At 49.8% G+C, this 22,718-nt stretch overlaps 1 protein-coding gene across 1 annotated transcript in view; it reads right to left on the bottom strand.

The window, feature by feature from the left end:
* Positions 1-22,718, bottom strand: part of LOC147666376 (5'-3' DNA helicase ZGRF1-like) — a gene marked incomplete at its 3' end in the record, with an annotated part of 444,183 nt that overhangs the window by 329,917 nt on the left and 91,548 nt on the right. The gene's annotated exons all lie outside the window — the stretch shown is intronic.

Here is a 22,718-nt window from a genome sequence, read left to right as displayed (position 1 = left end):
ATTGGTGATCAGCGGTGAGGATTAGGACTTGTGTTTGCGCAGTACCACAGCGACAACTGGCTACATTACAAAACTCTTCATTTTAGATAGTCACATGTTGGAGAATATTGTTTGTGATTTTGTTTTTCCTCAAGAGTGTCCTTTTTAAATGGTTTTTCCTGCACTTTTATGTTTAGTGGCAGAAGAGAGAAAATTATAGTGCGGGACGCCAGTAGGTGGGGAGGTTCCTATAGATCTGGAGTCCTTTGCTGGGTCCAGTGCCCAATCCCTGTTCCTGTCCCCAGAGGTGTGGGTAGATAGGAGAGAGGGGGTGTGGAGAAGAAATGGCTAGCTCAGGAGGGTGGTTATCACCTGAGTGTAGTGTGTGTCTGGATTCCTCAGTATGGTGGGAACCAGTGGTGGCAGCAAAAGTGTGTCCAGGGCATGAAGTCCCAGTTCCCAGAGTATGGTGCCTGGTGCTCAGTAAGAGGGGTACAGGTTGAGAGTCAGGGGCAGTGAGGAACTGCCTCACCAGTCTGGAGGGGGCGTGTGTGGATGAGTGGTGTTGCACTGGAGGAGTTGGTGTGAGTTCTTTTGGTAATAAAAGGGGCTTGCATGGGAGGTGTACTTCTGGTGGTGTGCGGTAGGTCCTGCAGAGGCCCTGGAGGAGTATGTGCGAGTTCTTTGTTTGATAAGAAGCTTGCACGGGAGGTGTACCTCCGGTGTGCTCGAGGTCCTGCAAAGGCACTGGACGAGTGAGTGTGAGTTCTTTGTTTGATAAGAAGCTCGCACAGAAGGGGGAAACATCCGTTACAACGCAGATGTTTCAACGCGGTGCTGTTACGACGCGTCCGTAACAACGCAAGTCGTTACCACGACTTGCGCTGGAGGGCGCTAGAAGATTAAAAATAGTAAATTTACTATTCCAACACCTTCCCTAGTGTCCACGGGGACTGGTGTTAGAATAGTAAATTATACTATTCGATATCCGCGCCCCCAACGCAAGTCGTGGTAACGACTTGCGTTGTAAGGGACGCGTTGTAACAGCACGCGTTGTGACGATATGCGTTGTACCGTCACCCATCCCACAGAAGGTGGACCTCTGGCGTTGTGCTTGAGGTCTTGCAGAGGCATTGGGGAGTGATTCCAACAGGAGTGGCTTGTGTATCTTCTGGTCCTGTATGGGGGAAGAGGTTCAGTGTAGCCCAGCGAGGTCCCAGTAGAATGGGAGGGGTGTAGGGGCTCACGTCCTGTCTCAATGGAGGCGGAGTGAGTGTGGGACGGTGTGTCCCACGGTGGCCCGAAACCCCATCTTAGGGCCTGGAGGTTCCCTAAGGGAGCGCCAGGTCGGGGGCCTAGGCTGTGCTTACAGGTCATTTGAGGAGGATGAGGAGTGTCTGTAACCAGAACTCCGGCGGTCCTGGTGTTGGGCAGTACCGCTCCTAAGTGGAGAGTGCAGAAGTCCTGGTTGAGGGGTGAGAGGGGGACAACAAATCCCAGTGAAAAAGCCAGTGGGTCAGCGGCCAGCTAGAAGGGCTGAGCCACCAGCGAGTGACCATGGTGACGCCACTTCTGTTCTGAGACAGGCAGACATTAGTGATGTGTCACCCTCAAGGGGGGGCATGCTCCCAGTGAAGTCCTGGTTCGCTGGGCATTGGACCGCTTAGAGTGCTTGCCCATTTGTGGGGCCTCTGGAGGTCGTTCCCTGAGGAGGGGAAAGCCAGGTTCGGGTTGTAGCCTGACCTGGAAGGCAGGGCATCTGTAACCAGTGTCCTGGCCAGGTTGCCTTCTAGGGGTACCCCTGTGAACACAGGGGAGGCTCATCTTAAAGTAAAGAGACCCTGTGTTTCCCAGAAGGGGTGGTGCAGGCCTCGCCGGGATCCTTAGGGTCCCTGGCTGACTATGGTAGTACTACCCTGAGAGCAGGTGCGGCCCATCTTAAAGGAGAGGGACCCTGCTCTACAGTGGGAGCGTGCAGAACTCTGGAAGGGGGTGCAGATGGAGGGAGTCTTCGCCTCTGACCACGGTGCATCCGGTAAAGTGGATCCCAGGTGGTAGACGAGTGATGCAGAGTGGTCCTGAACTGGTGGGAGAGTTGTGTTCTGGAGAGTGCTTCCCTGGGAGGGTGCGGAACCCCAGAAGTAGAGGTAGGGTGGGGCATTCTTGCCCTTGACCTCTGGTCAGCCTGAGGGTGCGAACCCTAGGCTGAAGGATCAGTGGTAGTTTGGAGCTACACTGAGACGGAGAGTGGAGAAAGGCTATTGTGTGCCAGGGGTTACTGCCCCCACTCTGTGTATTGGCAAGGACCTGTGACATCTGGATGACCTAGGGCCTGGTCATGGCCGTGGACAACTAGAGAGTACCAGTGGGGTATCCTAGTTGGGCCGGAGAGTTCTTGTTTAGAGGAAACCATGTGAGTTCAGAATGGCGTCGAACCAGAGGGTGTCCCTGCCGTGCGGGCCTGCGTCCATGGTGTAGAACTGGAGGGTGTCCCTACCATGCGGGCCTGCGTCCGTGTTCTATCGCCCAAAGCAGGGAAGCCCATCAAGGGAGTGATTCGTCTGCCCTGCGTTTTGGCTGCCCTGCGTTTTGGCTGGAAGGGGGCTGTGTTGGACTTGGCCCGTTTGGCAGGTTCACCCCGAAACTTTTTGCATTTTCCTAGCCTGTTTCTTTAACCTGGTGTTGGTGATTTTAGGTCTCTGAGCACTTTTCACTATGGTCCAGTGCAAAGTGCTTAAACTCTCTGTGTATGTGTGGTGAGAGTGGCCTGCCCTCCCATAGGAATGCATGGGGAATAGGTGTGTCCATGGTAGTTCCTGATGTGTGGGGAGTGCAGGGGCGAGTTTGGTATGTGCGAACTCGTGAGATTATATGCTGCGCGATGATGTGCGCAGATTTAATGTGTCTAGTGGAGAAGAGCCACTTTTAGAAGTTGGCATGTCTGTGCAGTGAATGTGAATTGACTGTCTGACTTGTGATTGGCTGGGGCTGGCTGGTGTGCTTGGCTCCAGGAGCCAGGATGGGACTGCAGGGTGGTGAGTGGGGAGATCGGCATGTTGATGGAAGGGAGGAGTTGAACCTGGGACCTGAATAGGGCTGTGCCTTCCCTACACAATGCTGGCTCCACCCCCTGTGGTGCGTCTGATGTCCCTAGCCTGTCTAGTGAAAGGGTGAGAGGAGCTGAGCAAAACAAAGTGTTCAGGAGCTCCCCTGAACCAGTTGTAGCTGGTTCTACCATTGCCTGCACCCTTTAGACAAAAGAAAATGCTGTATAAATGAAGGGGCTGTGTCTCCATGAAGTTGTTCTGCTTTTGGGGGCTGATCCTGCAGGGCGTGCTGCTGCTGGGGCCCAGGAAGACTTGGCAGGAGGCTGCCTCCCTGGGCCCAGCTATGCCCTGGAACCTTTTTTTTGGCTGGGACCCTTTTGCTTTGTTTGGGTATGCATAGGGACTGTGTGCCTCTGTCCATGGTGCCTGGTGAGCGCTTTGCTTTGCTCTCTACCAAGCACTCCGTTTCCTCTGTGGGGCCTTACTTTTGATGGCCCTTTGAGCGCGATGCCTTACTTTTATTTCCCCCAGGAGAAAAGGGAGCACGAGGGCTCCACAGCGCGGCGCTGCACACCCTCCCGAGGAAATCCCGGCGTGGGGATTCCCCCCTGCTGGAAGAGAGAAAGGCGGGAGCCACCCCGCTTGATGCTGCCTTACAAATCGCAGGTGCCCACCCCGCATACTGGTGCAGTTATTTTACTGCGTGTGCCCACCACGCAGTACTGCCACCTTTCTAATTTATTTGTATCACTGGAGCCTACCCTGCATTCAACACTGGCGAAATCACCGCTGTCGGCCCGGGCCGGAAGTCAGGCAGCATCCTGCTTTTCGTGGGGCGGGACTTCTGCCTTCCACAGGAAGCCTGTGCCCACGGAGTTGCCGGAAGAAGAAGCAGCACGAGTGTTGCAGGGCTCCCATGAGCTGGAGGGAGCCCCGGAAGAAGAGTTGGCCCGGAGCCGCGAAGGCTCCACATCCTAAGTCCCGGTTGCGAGATAGGGGACCGGGTCATGACTGGAGCGGAGAGAGGACGGGGCTCTCATGAGGTAAGAGAGCCCCGCAATGGCCACCACCTGTGTCCCGAGGGGGGAGGGGGCGAGGGACGTTGCCGGTGCCTGCCCCCCCTGCGCATCGGGAGAAGAGTCCCCCGCGCCAGAGCCCGGTAAGGAGAGGGCTCGGGGTTGTTGGTTCCGTGAGCGGCCCCACTTGGCAGCCGGCTGCTCCAACAGTGATGGCGGCATTTTAAAGAGCCAGATGGCTCCAACGCTCCAGGGGGCTTTTATTTCTTAAAGGGGCCAGAGTGGCCATGGGGAAGTGATTGTCCCTCAGAGCCCCGTGGGGCTTCCATGTTTAAAGGGCCAGAGGGGCCCAAGCTTTAGTGCCCCCGGGCAAGTTCGTTCTTCTGTTTTGGGCGCATAATTAGTTTAGGAGCCAGAGTGCTCCAAGGGACATCTTTATTTACAGAGCCCTGTGTGGTTCCAGCCTTTACATAGTTGTTCCAGAGCCTAGATGGCTCCAACGCGGTGCCTCATGATTTCTGGAGCCCAGGTGGCTCCAACCTTTGGCGCAGTTCGTTCTAAGTACCAGTGAGGGCCCATGCAGCAGTTTTGCATTTACAGCTGCCCAGCAAGTAGTGGGCAGCTGCACCGTTTAGGTATTTCTTTCAAGGGGCAAGTTCTTTTGAACCTAGAAGTGGGTCGCAATCCTTCGCCCTACCTTGGCCTCCACAGCTGCGCAGCACTTAGTGCCAGCTGCATCGTTTAGGCCCCCCAGTTATTGTTCTCAGCTGCCCAGCAAGTAGTGGGCAGCTGCAACATTTAGGTTTGCGCAGATGGCGCAACCCCAACTGGTGCTGCCTTAGCAGCACGCCCTAATATTCTGGACACAGGGCATTTGAGCCCCTTCTTGGATGGCCAGTTGGCCAGGGGGGCTGGTAGATGGACAGGGCGCAATGCCCTAATGTGATTATGTGCTGAAGTGATTGTGGAGCTAGGAAATGTAATGCATTTAGTATGTTTTATGCACCCTGTTTGATACCTCTAGATTTAATTTAGGATTATGAGGTTGCTTTGCATTTCATGTGGTTATGCTAGTGAGATGATGTTTCACTCTGTGATTTACGCCTCTAATGTGAGTTATACATTGGAGGTAGGGTCTAATGTGTTTAGAATACAGAGGAGATTGCATAATTTGTTTATGCTGGTGAGGTTGGCGCAGGATGTAATTCGTGCCGGATATGACTGTGCATAATGTAATTTATGTTATAGGTTGAGGTGGAGTACATTGATTACCAGTGGTTACTGGTTGTATGTTTGTGATCTATTTTACTTTTACCAAGTTTACTTTGTGATGGTTCCGACTGTGGCCCTCGTGGCCCTGTCCTGTGTAAATAATCCCTTGTGAATTTTGCCCGTGCTAGTTGGCACAGTGTATGTTAAGTGTTTACTATTCTAATGTGTTATGAGAATACAAAGGCTAGGTTTTATATAACCTTGTGAGGAGTTCCTTTTGTGGTGTGCCTGGGATGTTGTTGCTGTGTGCGTGCGCAGATGCTTTACACATTGCCTCCGGGATAAGTCTGACTGCTCGTGCCAAGCTACCAAGGGGGTGAGCAGGGGTTATCTTTGGCGTGTAACTCCCTTGCCCTGACTAGAGTGGTGGTTTCTGCCTGGTGTTGGCGCAAGTCTTAGCCAACCAGAAATTCCAGTTCTAACAATCGTGCTACAGCAAACACAGTCCGCAACACCCAGTCTGTTCTTTACGCTACAGCAATGACGTCCGTGACACCTGGCCTGTTCTTCATGCTACAGGGACAACCATCTGAAATGCTCTCCTTGCTCGTCAAGGCCTCCTCCACCAGGAACTGAACTGTTTGTGCTGGTCTTTAGAAGGCAACTTCTTCAGCAGGATTAGACTAGTCCCTGTGTCTGGCCCACTATCCATCACGGTCGGTCTGAATTTGTGATTTTTACTGTGTCTCAAATGACCAGAATGGCACTTTGTGCCTTTAGGCACTATGTTTACCTTAAATCTTTGAAATTGCACATCTCTGGTTTTACTGATTGGATATTTTCAAAATGAAGGTCTTGAACCAGAGGTCAAAACAATTGTTGAGTCTTATGTGGACAAGGACAGTAATAACACTGTATTGACATGTGTACTACAATCTAAATTCCATGTAAGGATTAAGTCTCCTGCTCTCTCATTTGCCTTTTGCTAGAAAGAATGTAGGCTCTGGGTTTAAAAGAAGATAAGATTTGTTATTTATTCTTATATATAGACGAGAAAAATAAATGTATTAAAAAGATGTGTATTTTTATAATAATGTGGAGCATATCAAAATTGAAGATATTTATGTCAATTAAGCTGCATATTTCACTATTTGGTGACATGAGTAGTGAAAACAGTAATTAGATAGAGGACTGTAACATAAAATGGTAATGGGTTTCTGGTCTTCGGCTGATATGACTGAATCTGTCTGAACACTTAGAAACACAATTTGCCGCTTACAGAGGGTTATATATATATGCTGACCATACATGTTTTGTTGTTTTCTGTCTTTATCTTTACCACCACAGCATTCAGAAAAGAAGCGAAATTGTTCTATATGGAAACATTTCTACAATGAGTCCTGGCAGCAGTACCTATGGATATAATCCCTCCATGTTTGTTTCCAGTCATACGCCAGCATCTCACTTCACTCACATGAGAGGGTACATCTGTAACACATATGGTGGTGTGATTTGATGCGCTTCAGATATAGTTGTTATACGTTTCCCCGAAGTGTACTGTTTGTAAAGAATTTGTATTCTGCAACTTATGGTTCTTAATGGTTCTACTGTTGAAACACCTCTGTAATGCGCTCTGATACCCCTCACAGGGTCATGTTCGCGCTATAAAAAAACACGAAATAAATAAAAAATAAAAAATATCTTTCCAGACCTGGCTGTCCAAGCAATAATGTTTGGTGAACTTGTGCAGAGATGCCCACGTGGCCAACTGACAGACGTCAGGGAGAGGGACTTCCCGCCCTAAGGCAGTAGTAGCTGCTGTTTCTCTAGTGGAGTGGGCACACAGTCCCACTGGGGCTTTCTTCTTAGCCAAGGAGTAGCAGATATTAATGCATAGGACAACCCATCGAGAGATGGTGCGTTTTTTGCACAACCCGACCTTTTTTGGCCTCCACATATCCAACAAAGAGTTGATAGTCCACCTGGAATTCTTTTGTGAGGTCCAGATAGAAAGACAGCGCACGTTTTGGGCCCAGAAGGTTGGGTCTCCCCTCCTCCTTGGAAGGGTGCGGAGGTAGGAAGAATGTGGGCAATATTGTCCTATATGGAAAGAGGTAACCCCTTTGGGAAGAAAAGAGGGCCTTGTGCGAAGGACTACTTTGTCCAGATGAACAGCAAGAAAAGGCGGTTTGGAAGATAAAGCTAGAAGCTCACTCACTCTACGAGCAGAGGTGATGGCAACAAGGAAAGCTGTCTTCGGAGTGAGGAGCCTGAGAGGACAGTTTTGAAGAGGTTCGAAGGGAGAGCACATAAGATAGATTAAGACTAGGTTCAAGTCCCACTGGGGCATTATGAACGGAGAAGGAGGAAAGAGGTGAGCATTGCCCTTTAGAAATCTATTTACAATAGGGGAATTGAAAAGAGAAGGTTGATCAGGAAGGTGAAGAAAAGCAGATATGGCCTAAAGGTAGCATTTAAGAGTGCCCAGGGCAGAGCCCTGCTGGGCCAAAGAAAATATATACAAGAGAACCTCCAAAAGAGGGGCAGAAAGGGGATCCACAGCCTTTGCTATGCACCATGCCATAAATTTGTTCCATCTGCAGGCGTACACCGTCTTAGTTGAATGATGCCTGGCTGCCCAGATGACATTACAGACTTCAGGAGGAAGGTCAAAAGCTGTCAACTGTCGCCGCTCACTCTCCACGCAAGGAGATGAAGGCTGGACAGTTTCGGGTGGAGGACCATTTCCTGCTGCTACGACAGAAGATCCTCCCGAAGAGGCAGTATGATCAGAGGATCGATGGCCATGCTCAAGAGCTCTGGGTACCAGACTCTTTGTGCCCAGTCCGGCGCCACAAAAATGCCTTGGGCCCGGTCGCGCTTGATCTTCTTCAGCACTCTGGGCAGAATTGGTACAGGTGGCAAGGCGTACAGGAGGCCGCAGTTCCACTTGCGATGAAAAGCGTCGCAGAGCGGATGTCGCCTTTGAAATTCCAACGTGCAGAATTGCTGACATTGCGCATTCTCTTCGGTGGCAAACAGATCTAACCAAGGCTCTCCCCACTGCTGAAAGAGACATTGCACCACCTCCAAGTGAAGACGCCATTCGTGATCCACCAGGCACCGGCTGGTAAATTTGTGCGCCCTGGCGTTCAGAGAACCTGCCAGGTGTTGAACCACCAGGGACATGCCCTGATATTCCAGCCACGTCCAGAGACGAAGAACCTCTTGACATAGGGTTAACCCTACCCCCCCTCCTGGTTGCAGTACCACATGGTGGTGATGTTGTCCGTGAACACCTGCACCACCTTCCCTTTGAGAGAGGGAAAGAATGCCTTCAGTGCCAGACGAATCGCCCGGAGCTCAAGCAGGTTGATATGGAGCCTGGACTCCACCAGAGACCAGGTGCCTCTGATCTTCGCCTCTCCCAAATAGCCGCCCCATTGTAGGAGTGACGCATCTGTCACCACTGTGAAGTGTTGTTGGGGAGGGGGAAGGGATCGGCCTCTGACCCAAGTTTGGTTCGTTAGCCACCACTAGAGTTGTTGAGCAGTCCCCTTCAAGATCTGGATGACGTTGGAAAGATTTCCCTGATGCTGCACCCACCGGAACTTCAGGTCCCACTGCAGAGCCCGCATATGCCATCTGGCATGATCCACCAGCAGGATGTAGGAGGCCATGAGGCCCAGCAGCCGCAGGGTTATTCTCACCGAAATCCGGGATAGAGGCTAAAACATTGTAATCAAATCCCGAATATCCCGGAATCACTGCTCGGGAGGATAAGCCCAAAACTACCCTCTACCCAGAACTTCTCTGAGAAAGAATCAGGTGTGACTTCGGCACGTTGATAGTGAACCCCAGTGAATGCAGGAGGTCCGCCGTAGTCTGGAGGTGGGGGATGACAGCCTGGGGCGAGCCCGCCTTCAACAGCCAGTCGTCGAGATAGGAGAAGACTAGAACCCCTAATCTGCGCAGATGAGCCGCGACCACCGCCATCACTTTCTTGAACACCCGACGGGGGCTCGTAAGGCCAAAGGGAAGAACAGTAAACTGAAAATGCTTGTGGCCTACCGCAAACCGTAGGTAACGCCTGTGGGCCGGCAGAACAGGGATATGAAAACATGCATCCTGCAAGTCCAATGCTGCCATCCAGTCTCCGGGGTCGAGGGCAGACAGGACTTGAGCCAACGTGAGCATCTTGAACTTCTCCTTCTAGAGGAAGCGATTTAGGGCCCTGAGGTCTAAGGCAGGACACAGTCCTTTGTCCTTCTTGGGACTAGGAAATAGTGGGAATAGCAAACATAACCTACTTCTGGCACATGGACCCTTTCAATAGCTCCCTTGGCCAAGAGAGCTACAACTTCCTGGAGGAGAAGGGCAAGTGATCCTCCGACATACGATGGAAAAATGGTGGCATGGAGGGAGGGGTAGCCTCGAAGGGGAAGGAGTAGCTGCTTCGGACTATCTGCAAAACCCACCTGTCCGACGTGATGTTTTGCCAGTGGGGGAGGTGATGGTGAATCCTGACGCCCACTGGCCTCTGGTAGCCAGGAAAGGTCAGACTAGGAGGGCTTGGAAGCTGCTGCAAGGAGGTTATGGGTGGACACTGCCTGCCTGCTGGCCCCCAGACCTGCGTCGCTGGGTCCCACGTCCGCGGCCACGCAAAGGCTGAGTAGCTTGCATGGACCGGCAGCTGGACTGGGTCAAATGCGGTGGGGTACCCATTCCGTAGCCACGAAAAGGGCGAAAAGGAGACTGCGCAGGGCGCGAGGTTGCCACGAGGCCAAATGATCTGGCTGTAGCCCTAGAATCCTTAAAGCACTCGAGTGCTGAGTTTGCCTTGTCACCGAAATGTCGACGGCCATCAAATGGCATGTCCAGTAGGGTGGATTGGACATCCTCGGTGAAACCTGACTTCCTCAACCAGGCGTTGCACCTCAAGGCTACTGACGTGGAAACCGTTCTGCCCAGACAGTCAGCGTATCCAGCCCACATCTGATGGTGAACTTCGCTGTGCCTCTACCCTCCGTCACTGCGCAGGTGAGATAGACCCAGGCTTCCTCTGGGCAGTGTGGCAGCACTAGCACAACCGTATCCCACACTGTATGGGTATACCGGCCCAAAAGGCATGCAGTGTTCACCCTCACGCTAAGCTGGCAGAAGAAAACGTCTTCTTCCCTTCTTGGATTCCCTATTCGGGGGAGCAGTAAGTAATGCGCCCTTAGAGGACGAGGTTTGGACCACCAAGCTCTCGGGGGTCAGGTATCAGGAGAGGAAAAGTGGGTCGCCCAGGCGCATCCTGTCCACAGGAGCCCCTGTGCTGGGCTTGGACCAAGTGCCCAGAAGGATGTCGGTGAGGGCCTCGTTAAAAGGTAGAAGGGGCTCCAAAGAGGCCGCTGGTAGTTGAAGCCTGTCCGTCAGGAGGGTAGTAATGACTGCCACCATAGGAAGATCAAGGCCCAAGCCGCCCTATACAACACCACTGCGTACAAAGCTCCCTCCTCCGTAGCTCCTTCCTTCATAGCCATGGTAGGGGGGGGTGGACAGCATGCCAAGGTCTGGGAAGGTATCCAAACCACTGGCATCACCCAGTTCCTCTCATCAGTCGGCTCATCAAGCTGGTCAGCCAAAGGGTCCACAGACTCTTCCCAGTCCTCCTCACCCTCCTCTAGTTGCCACTCAGGGCGCAGAGGAACACCAGGGATGAACAGCGGTATGAAAGTACCTTCCGGCACCAGTACCAACGGCGAGCAATGTTGGTCCAGCGCCGTGTCCAAGTCAGGGTGGGACTGGGCTCGATGCCGGTTGCGGGCACAACCGTCGTCGAGCTGTCGTCACTAGTATCGGTGCCAGTTGACCTCACGGTACCTTCCCCGACACCGATACTAGTGTCGTCCTGGATCCTCGAGGGCCTTCTAGCGCCGGAGCATGAGCCCCCGGCATGGAAGGCCCACGGCCCCCAGCCAAGTACGTGGGACCCGAAGGCGCGCTAGCATAGACTGGCAGCCCAAAGATGCTGTGAAGTGCTTCGTAAAAAGCTCAAATCTGGGAAGGACGCTCCAGCTCCGGAAAAAAGAGGGAAGCGCAGAGCCATCCCAGAAGCAGGCGCCGAGGGCGGAGCAGAAAGCAACGATGCTCCGGGTCCCACATCGCATCAGCTGACGGACGGGGCGAGGACGAAGACTTGGAAGACGAATGGTGATGGTGGCTCCGCGACTGGTCCTGCGACCTTCATCTTGAGCAGCGCAGAGCCAACTGCCGGGTCTCAAACAATTTGGGTTCATTGCCCGACAGGCGAGGGCATGACTTCGGGTCCTGGTCGGGCTCCAGGCACCAGAGGCACACGAGGTGCAGATCCATGATGGACATCAGCTTGTGACAGGAGTCCCAAGTCTTGAATCCAGTTCAGTGAAGGGACATCCCTTGTGCACCAGGAGCCAAAGATTCGAAAAAGGTGTCGGCAAAAAGTAGAAAAAGGTTAGTCAAATAGTGACTAAGGGGCAAGCTCTCTGCGGATCTTTGCTAGGCTTGTGCGAAAAAAGAACTGACGTCAGCGCACAGGGGTGGTGTCTAAATAGACACCGCAATGTCATCCCGGCGAACACGAAGCAGAGGAAAGACGCGAAGTCGACCGCCGCCACCTCCTGATGAGCAGGGCTACAGCTAAAAAAAAAAAAAACTCCAGATCCACTCTGACGCCTGGGGGTCATTCTAAAGGTAAGGAATCTATAACTACAGTCACTTTCAAGATATACTTTGTGTTCTTCTACAAAATACTACTTTTACCACAAAAGCGAATATTTGATTAAACATCAGATTTTTAAGGTTATTTGTACTTTGAGCTTTGAATCTGTATATGCCTTGCACCTACCTTCCCACCATACCCCCCACCTATGAGAAGCCTTGCATTGCTCAACCTGCGCTACCACTGAGAGTCAAGTGAGGATGGGATAGACCACTTGGCCCTGCTCTTCAGGACCCATAGTAGATCGGGCCCTTGGGCACCAAAAATAAAAGGCCACAAACCCCAAGGTTGAGGCCAGAAACCCCTGTCTGCCTCATGGCCCTCTGAAAGGAGTTATGACATGTATCATACAAGCACTGATCAGAATCTTCTGAAGATCAAAATAGTGAGAAAAAAAAAACAGGAAAACAGGATTATAATAATGGTACAATATGTCGGTTAACTTTTTGCAAAATAAAAAAAATTAAAAGTAAATCAATGGTTATCATTTTTTCTTATTGGTTTCTGTTCAAATAAAGCACCTGATGAAGCGAATGGCACGAAATACATTGAGCTGATACATTTAGGATTTCAAAAACTAACACAAACAGAATTCATGATTTCAAATAACCACAGTGGATAAGAAACTCTTACTTTTTTTAAAATATATCTATCATATGAAGATAATCATCTGATGGCAGAGGCCACAGTAAGTGCAAGTTCAACTCTGGAAGAATCCTCCACATCTATTTTTCGATATGTTAGTGTTGAGTGTCGGAACAAAGTATCATTGCACTAGTTAATTTGTTTTGTTTTTCCACATCTTTAGTATTTTTAAGTTAACTTTTAAGGCACATTTGTACAGTATATCCCTTTAGAAATCATGAGGACACCACCAACTTAAAACTAGAACCACTGTTAAACCATAAAGTGTTCGAACATTATAGTTACACAATGTTTTCAGAAAATGATTGCAAAAACCTCAAGGGAGCAGTCCTTGTCCAATTAAATAACATAAAAGTTAACAATTCTCTGACAGTGGAAGCAAACAATGTCCGCTGTGCCTGTTTGCTTGAGCTAAGATGGACACGAGTCTGAGATACTTTGGGAAGATCTTAACATTATTTTCCAAAAGTTAATGTTGTTGCATTTTGAAAGAAAGTGTACTTTGTATTCATTCGCCAGAATGCTTATTGATGGCCTAGCCCTGAAGAATACTCCACAAACTTAAATTAATTTGGTCTCCTATGAGAAGAGTCAGAAACTTCCACTGTCTTTCAAAAATGACGCCCACCCTTCACCTGGACTGTGGTATTTAAATCCTGCTCTACGAAGGGAGTATAGCTGCTTTACCACACATAAATCAAACAGTAGGAAAAGAAACCGGCTAGCCAGCCATCAGCGGAATATTACACGCTCCTTTTTGGTTCTGTGTAGAACAAAGCACTGATGACATTTTCTGTGCCATCTCCCTACTCCCCAGAGTTTCAAGTTAGGTCACGCTGTAATAAAAGGTGGCAGATAAACTGAAGAACAAATTACTTACCTTCGGTAACGATGTATCTGGTAGAGACACAGTCTAGTCGCAGATTCCTTAACTTAGAAAATCCCTAAGCACCAGACTGGATTCGGAAAACTTTCTTCACCAGCAGTACCTCTGCACGCCGGGCGGCGGCGTTGCCTGGCTCCGTCCTGACGTCGTCCACAGAAGTGACATCAATAGAGCCATATAAGACCCCCTCGGTGTGCTGACATCAGTTATATGCAGTCAAACTTTTCCGCGCCACAAAGTGGAGCCACTACAAAAGCTGTGTGAGTATAGGAACAGGGTGCCAAAAAAGAAACAAAAACCTTTAGAACAACAATTGTAAGAAACCATCCCATGTTGTAAAGTACTCAACACTTGGAAGGATCGAAGGAAGCAAACAAGCAGCCGCCCCAATAAAATTCCACCAAGTAAAGAACCATGCCCCCCTAAAGAGGCAACGACAGAGGAAATGAATAACATGACATTAAAAGAACAGAACGCAACCACAGGATGGAACTGTGCGACAGACAGTCTGTGAGCAAGTATGCAACTGAATAAAGGGAGGGAAAATAAGGCTGAAAGCCGTGACCTATGGCCGTGACCAGAATAAAACAAACACATAGAAGTGGTACCACACCCCCACAATGACCTATGCACAGAGCATAGTATAATAGAAACGCAACCCAAGCGCCTGCAGCAGAGACAAGGAGACCCCAAAGACATGGGGAGACAGACGAGGGTGGAGGGAGGGGAGAAAATATGATAAACTCCATGCCGAATGGAGTAGTAGCAAAAAGCACATAACCTAGGCACCCAAAACAAGAATGGGCGAAAAGCTAACGTGCCTAAAGCAGAATGACACACCCTGCCCCTGAGGTGGGTGAACTAGAGCACCCCTTAGGAAGACCATGGCCACCTGATAGGAGGCAAAGTGGTAGACCCCACCTGGAAAGGTCGTCGCAGAACGGGGAGGATGGGCGGGCGTTAAGGAATCTGCAGCTAGGCTGGGTCTCTACCAGATATATTGTTACCGAAGGTAACTTGTTTATCTGATAAAGACATCTAGCCGCAGATTCCGTAACTTAGAATAGATACCATAGCTGTACCCCATGGAAAGAGGGTCTGCGACCAAACCCCACCATGTCCCCGAAGGGAGTAGACCGTCCAGAATGTTCACAGAAACAAGCTGGGGTCCTCAATGCGAGTGCAGCTGATACCAGATCCATAAGGCTCAGTATTGCCAGCATAACTGACACCAAAACTCGAAGGTCTGGGCGGAGCAACGGACACAAACGCTGAAGGTCAGGGCGGAGCATGAGCAAGAGAAGCAAGGTACCGCAAGTCATCAGAGGACAACACTAATCCACTGTCGGCCAGACAGGGACTAAACTAAAGCACACAACCAGAAAATCAGTGCACAATGACAGTATACCACAGATTCCCTCGAAAAGAGGAAACGTGAGGAGAGGTTTCCCCAGGGTCCAGGGCAGAGGCCCCGCCCATCTATCCCTTCGTGTGCGCACCTAGCACACAGAAATGCTGGAAAAGTTAGGAAATGACAACCAAAGGTAAATCAGAAGAATGCCCTTAGAGAATAGACAGGTGTCCGAAAGGTAGAAATGGAATGGCCGGCTGTGAACCTGAGCGGAACAAAAGTCCAGCCACAAGAGGGCGGCCCAACCTCCTGGTCAAGAAGGAAAACCAACCCCCTGGACCCAGGCAGTAATACTGACTATCACACTTCAAGAAGAAGACAGTAACATGCAGACATAAAAAGTCTGAAAAAGGGACATATGTATACAGGATGAATCCAGAGATCATACGGAGAATGTGGTGAAACTCGTCGTGGAGCCAGGACCATATGCGACAAGGATCATCAAAATCTGAACCCAGGCCAGGCCTCCGAGGGAGGCCAGGGACACAACGCAAAACGGAACAGAGAACCACTCTGGTAAAAAGTGCACCACTCATAGGTCTCAACAACAAGAAAGAAGGCCACAGCAAAAGTGCACATACAAGACACTGGCTCAAGGCACCCAACGGGTCCCCTACGATAACACAAACACAGTACGGAGCACAAGTGACGACAGAAAGAACCGATCTGGAGCGGACTGGGGCGGCCGCAGGGACACAGGCCCACGTCCAAGACCGCCAACAGCGCTTAGGGCAGAAGGAAGGCAAAAAGAGTAGCCAAAGCAAGGCGAGGACATAAAAACCCCTCCGGGGCGAGTCGGGAACGGCAGAGCCCCAACAATACACCGAAATCAACTGCGTCCACAGACGCCTGAGAGTGCCACGGAACAACCGTAGGCAGTGATACAGAAGCAGCAAGAAAGGGCCACGTCAGTCCGTGGGACCCAACCGAGAGTATGTACCACCACAGCAGGAAGCATGAAGCATGGAACAGGGAGAGGTGCAGCAGAACCCATGGGAAAATTCCAAGGTGGGTCTGAAAATAGCAAGAGAGCTCCACAGGAGCCTCCCAACCTTCCTGGCAAGGAACAGCAGCTACACAATAGCAAACGAATACCCCACAAAGCGTATGTCACATCCTTATAAAAGCAAGGGACACCTCTCGAGACAAGCCCAGAGGCAGCTGCCGTAAAGTAAGGGGAAAAAACGCTAGCTGAACAGCCATACAATCTTACTGGGATGAACCTCTTGGACCCAGAGACATAAACAGAAAAACAGTGACAACACCGTCACACGAAAACACAGATCCACCATAGGGGACAAAAACCCCGGAGTCAATGAAATCCTGAAAAGAGACGCTGGACTGCCGATTCAGCATGGTCGTCAAACAAATGGGCCCCATCAAAGGGCAAATCTCTGAGTCGCTCCCGAATATTTTCAGGAAAACTGCCATCGCGTAGCCAAGCATGGTGACGCAGGGCAACTGAGCTGGCCATAGCTCGACCCACGGAGTCAGTGGAGTCAATAGCGGACCGGATGGTAAACTGCGCCATGTCGTGGCCATCTCGAACAAGCTGGAGCAGGTCTGCCCGAGGGCCCTCCGGCAAAGAGGGAAGGAGTAGTTCAAAGGAGTCCCAAAGTGCAGAAGTAGCTCGAGCAAACACACAGATCGTGTTTAGGGATCGAAGGCCTGAGCTAGTGGACGCAAAAACATTGTGACCACATGACTCCAAACACCTAGACTCCAGAGTGGGAGGAAGCAACGGGGGAGGAGAGGAAGGAAGCGCAGCCTGGACTACCAGTCTATGAGCCCTAGGATGAAGGGACAAACAGGCAGGGTCATTTGGAGTGCGGTGCGCCACAGCACGAGCCATGGGGTCACCAGACGAGGGTCTGGCCCAAGTCCCCAGAAGGACATCATCTAATGACCTCCACATCCACAGAGCCCCAGCGAAGAAGATCCAACAAAGGATCCGAAGGCAGGGAGACAGAGGGCGGCTGCATTTGTAAGAAATGTGCAGCCCTACTAATTGTCAACGCTGGCGTCCGTGGCAATCCGAGGGGGAGACAGCAAGTCATTCATTGCGGGGGTTGCAGGCTAATTCGTCCTCCCAATGACAGAGGCCCTGTCACGAAATGAGCCGGCCAGTGCACCATGGGATTTTGCTCTGTGGCGCATGGGAACACCTGTGTGGGCGTAGAGCCCACTTGGGTCACGTCCTCCAACAGAAGGACAACAGGGGACTGAACCGGCATCGACAGACGTCGAGGCCGTGTCGGATCGGCGCCGATGGTCTCCGTAGAGGGCTCGTCCACCCGGTATCGGGCCGGTGTCGATTAAGCATTCACCAAGGCCTGAGCCTGCGGGGAGGTACGAAGTCGACTCGGAGTCGAACTCCGCGCTGCAGCCACATCCAGCGACGACGCAGGAAGCCCCGCAGGACTTTGCGAATACATGCCAGGAGGGCTAGACGTCAGAATGGGATGCCCATCCAGGCCGTGTCCCGACGTCGCAGAGACTCCATGACCGGAGTCGAGGCACTCGGTCAGCGCTGAGGGCCAACCCCCGACCAGAGTTCCTACCCCCGTGTGGGGTCCAAAGGCACGCCAGGGCAAGGGGGTGACCTACGGAGCCCTGGAATAGGCTTCCATCTGGGTCTGAGTACCCCAGCACCAGGAAACGGTGGATAGGCAGGGGTCGACTCCTGAGGGCTCGCGTTCGGTGTAGACCGGGAGCGGCGGCCACCTGCGTCACGCTTGTGCGAGGCTGACGACCTCAGTGAATTCTTCTGGTGCTTACCTGAGGTCAGCGAACGACGTCCAAGGGAATTACTCCGGGATCTGTCCCGAGCAGAGACCTCTGCGTGGGAGGAAGAACTGCGCCTTTTGGAGCCCTCCACTGGGGACGGAAGCTGGAGCCACGAGGACTCCGACCAGGACATTCAGGCAGACAACAGTTTCATCCACCGTTCCCGCAGGGACTTTGGCTTCAGCTGCCAGCAGGCGTTGCATTTGGCGGAGTCGTGGTGCTCGCCCAAGCACCGCATACAGATCTCGTGTGGCTCAGTCGCCGACATCTGCCACGAACAGGACACATACGATTTGAAGCTCGCAGGCATCAGCACACTGTTCCAGACATGAAAGGCATCGCTAAGGCCTGAAAACAGGCCAAAGGAACCGCTTAACTCCGGATCCGCGTTGGGACGTGGAAAAGAAGAAAACTGACGTCACCACGCCGAGGGGGTCTTATATGGCTCAATTGACGTCACTTCTGTGGACAACATCAGGATGGAGCCAGGCGACGACGCCCCCTGGCATGCAGAGGTACTGCTGGGGAAAAAAGTTTTCCAGATCCAGTCTGACACTTGGGGATAGTCTAAGTTAAGGAACCTGCGGCTAGAGGTCTCTATCAGATTAGGTGAAACAAATGTTCCTCGAACGGTCTATGACATGCCAGGACTCCTGAAGGACAGGACATGCTCCCTCTTGCACCCAGGACAGATATGTGGACTCCAACACTCAGTTGGCTAACCTCCTGTGTGGCTACAGGGAGACGACAAGCTGCAAGAGAACTTTTACTAAAAGTACCCAGCTGACCCGTGGCAACTGGACATGAACTGGACCCTGCTGTTGGTCTGCCTGATATCATATGAGTCTCCAAATACCTCTCTCCTGAGGTCCCAGGGGGCCTTAGAATGGTACTCATGGGGTTGACTGGGACTTAAAAGAGTATGTCAAAAAGTAAAATATTTGACCAGGACAAGCCCGATTAGTGACCCATGCACCATCACGTGGGCCTAAAAGTACACCTACGTCCCAATCTATGGCGACCAGTGACTATCATTGGCACTTTTCTATTTATTGGCGCTTGTTAGAAATGGGATTTCTGGTTGGCTGAGGTATGCAGCCAGGCCAGACAGGAACCACCACTTGATAAGCTAGATACACACTAAAATATAACTTGTGCTCACCCTCTGGTAGGTTGGCACAGAGCAGTCAAGTTTATCCAAAGAGGCAATGTGTAAAGTATTTGTGCAATACACACACACACACACACACACCAACACAATGAATACACCACAAAAGGACTTCACACAAGTTTATAAAAATAGATTATTATATTATAGACAAATCAAGACCAAAACGACAAAAATCCAATGTAAAAAAGTTGAGATATTGAACTTTAAAAGAATAAATGCAATAAAGTGCTGGGAGGCAAGTAGCACTAAAAAAGGTTACTTTCAGTCGCGCTGGAGTGCGACAAAGTCAAAGTTTGGGCTGAGTGCGATGGAATGCTGTCCGGATACAGGAACCACCCAGACCCTGGTGAACAATGTTCCTTTCCTGGTAGCAAACAGCGAGATGCGTCGATGTCCAGGTCCACAGGTGCCGGATGCGTCGATCTTCTCCATGCAGTGAAGGCGATGCGTCAGTTCCAAAGTTCTGTGCCGGAGTCGAGATGCATTGAGCAATGCGCCAGATTCTGCCACCCATTCGAGGGGATGCGTCGATCTTACTAAGCTGCAGCAGCGGTGATATGCTGTTCAATGAGGTAATCTCTGGCGGCAAAGCACTGGTTCCGAGGTGATGCACCGGGTTTACTCTAGCAACTGGGTCGATATGGCGGTTCTGCAACACGCAGACAAGAGATGCACCAAAATCTGTATTGCAAGTATCTGGGCCACTTCCAATAAGCCAGGCACAGGAGCAGGGGTAGAGAAACGGATATCTCCGACTCTCAAGCAAGCAAGAGGAGGTAAGCCAACACGCCCTTGAAGATCACTTGGAGTGAAGGCAGAGTCCAGCTATTCATCAGCAGAGTCCGAGAGCAGAAGGGCAACAAACAGAAAAGCAGGTCTCCCAGATCAGCAGTCCAGTTGAGTCCTTCAAGCAGCACATCAGTATTTCTGGCAAAGCTTCAGTTACAAGTCCAGTAGTGTCTGGTTTTATGGGGTCAGAGACCCAGTACTTATACCCCAAATTGCCTTTGATGGGGGGGGGCCTTCAAAGCAGCTCTCTAAAGTGCACACGTATCCCTTTCTACCCAGTCCTGTCTGCCAGGCTATCTGTGGATAGTAATCAGTCCTTTGTGTGAGGACATGCAGTGCTTATTCAAGTGAAGTGTTAGCCCCACCCTTCCATCCTGCCCAGGCAAGGCCATCAGAATGCATATGTATGTAGATGGGTACTGAGAAACCTATTCTTCCTGTGTTGCAGCTGTCTAGAGGGAATGCACAAAGTGAAGCTGTCACCCACCTCAGACGTATATTGCAGACAGGCTGGCATGCACACAGGGCAGTACGTGCAGAGAAATGTCCACTTTCTTATAGTGGCATTTCTTAAACAGTAATGCTAAATCCAACTTCGCCAGTGAGGACTTATTGTTACCATTCCAAACATATGTATCATGAAAAAGTTACTTGTCTCTGATAAGGAATTACAGCTTAAAGGTGTATTAAGAAATGCCCAATGCTAGCCTAAGAGAGCAGGAAGGCCTCACAGTAGTGAATATTTAAATTGGCTGTTTTTCACTAACAGTACATGCAAAACATAAAGTTACATGTCCAGCCTTTTACTTACATAGCGCCCTGCCCTTAGGGTTACTTGAGCCTACATTAGGGGAGAGTTTAAGGCTTGGCAAGTGGTTTTAAATGCCAGGTCGAAGTGGCAGTAAAATGCACACAAAGGTACTGCAGTAGCAGTCCTGAGACAGGTATGTAAGGCTACTTCTGTGGGTGGCACAATCAGAGCTCCAGCCCACTAATAGCATTAGAAGTACAGGCCCTGGGTATATGGTATAGCACTTTACAAGAGACTTACCAGTACAACAAATACGCCAATCAGGTAGACACCAATGTCATGGAAGAAGTGCATGCACTTTAGCACAGATTTGTAGTGGTAAAGTATCAGAGTCTTAAGGGCAATAAAAAGAATCAGCAAAAGCAGGAGGTAAAAGGCAAAAGGTATGGGGGAAGACCACCCTAAGGATGCCAAGTCTAACTGCACTAATTCTACTTAAAACTTTAAATAGTCATATGTAGGGTTCACCTTACTGGATTTTAGTCTTTTTGGTGTAAGTGTATTATGTTTTATTCTATTTTTCTCATTTGTTTCCAATTTGGTCTAGGATTTTTATTGTTCTGCATTTCGACTCTTTTACGGTTTTGGTAATGCATAAATACTTTACACATCGCCCTAAGTTAAGCATGTCTGCTCTGTGCCACAGCTACCAGGGATATGAGGTCAGGTTAATTCCATGACTTTGAGGTTTCACCATGACAAGGGATGTAGTTATTTCTTTAGGTGAGTAGTCACCCACCCCAAATAATATTCCAATTTCTTACACCTAGCATAAGCTAACTGAGGTGATGAATGGGTAAGTGCTGTGAAGGAAGAATACATATTACTACAAGTATCAGACTTTCCATTAACGTACATTGTTCTCAACTGTGCTGTCTTGCTCAAACTCATTTTCAGAATAGTTGGAAATCAGATTTTACATCGAAAAACTGTGGAAAGGGGGTGGTTGAGGGAGACAGCATATACTTGACCAGGCTTTAAGCAAACTGGCTGCACAAAACATATTTTTAAGAATGCTTGCGAAAAACATGCAGCCCAGCCCATTTATTTAGTATTTATAAAGCACAGATAAATATGAAGGTGCCTTTGCGCAGATGCAAGACGGAACAACACAAGCCTTTTCCACGCATATACCTTTACCATGTAAGGTAAGTAAATAGTTAGGTAAGTGAAACCCATATATAAATATATATGCGGTTAGAAATTAAAACGCCCTCTTTTTTCTGTTATTTCTTTCTTTATGATGGCAGGCCCCTTAACCACCCCATTTAAAAATAATATTTTTATTTCCCCTTTTTAACTTACAACTCTATGTCCTTTTCAACCATTAAACACTAAAAATACCCTTACTACCCAATAACTCTAAACACACCTAAACCCTAAAAACACCCTTACCACCCTATACCTGTACCCACCCCTAAATATGCCTTTACAGCCTATAACCTTACCCGCCTCTAAACCCTAATTTATATATATATATATATATATATATATATATATATATATATATATATATATATATACACACTCACACACACATACTTACCTTAAATACATGAACCTTGAGTTGTAAAGACATGTGTGGTAAAGGTATATGTGTGGTATAGCCATGTGTGGTAAATGAATTGCTTTGTGAAGGCAATGTGTGGTAAAGGCATTGCGTGGTAATGCCTGCGTTGTAAAGGCTGTTTCCCCTTCTGTGCATGTTATTGACCTTACAAATGTCTGAAATAGGGACAAATACCTTGTCCACCATCAATGAAGCTCTGTCTTGGAATGAGCTTGAAGTCCACAAGGAGTGTGAACTCCTCCAATTTTCTAATGTTCGAAAAATGAATTGCAATTGACCGGATAAAATATACCGTATCAACTTTATTGCTTGAATTAAGACCACCATAAGGAACAAACAGATGCTCAGAAAAGTTGAAGGGCTTTCCCATTTCCAGCAACAACGTCAAACCTGGAGACATTCATTTTGTCCAAGGTTTCCCCAGTCAAAGAAACAATGAGGTCCAGGGGGAAAAATTTGAAAAATGTCATAATTGGAAGAAAGTGCTGTTAATATCTTTGTAAAAAAGAACAGACAGTGTGGAGCACAACAACTGAGCTAGCTCACCGTGCCAACAAAATACACTAGACAGAATTCTTAACATAAAATCAGAATGACCTAGATATATCAAGTAGTTGGCTATCTTGGTACCCAACAGAGCTTGCCCTCA

The sequence above is a fragment of the Lissotriton vulgaris genome, unplaced genomic scaffold (assembly GCF_964263255.1).
Source record: "Lissotriton vulgaris unplaced genomic scaffold, aLisVul1.2 SCAFFOLD_871, whole genome shotgun sequence".
Classification (NCBI taxonomy): Eukaryota; Metazoa; Chordata; class Amphibia; order Caudata; family Salamandridae; genus Lissotriton; species Lissotriton vulgaris.
The sequence above is the reverse complement of the archived record's forward strand: the minus strand, read 5'-3'. Positions and strand labels throughout refer to the sequence as shown.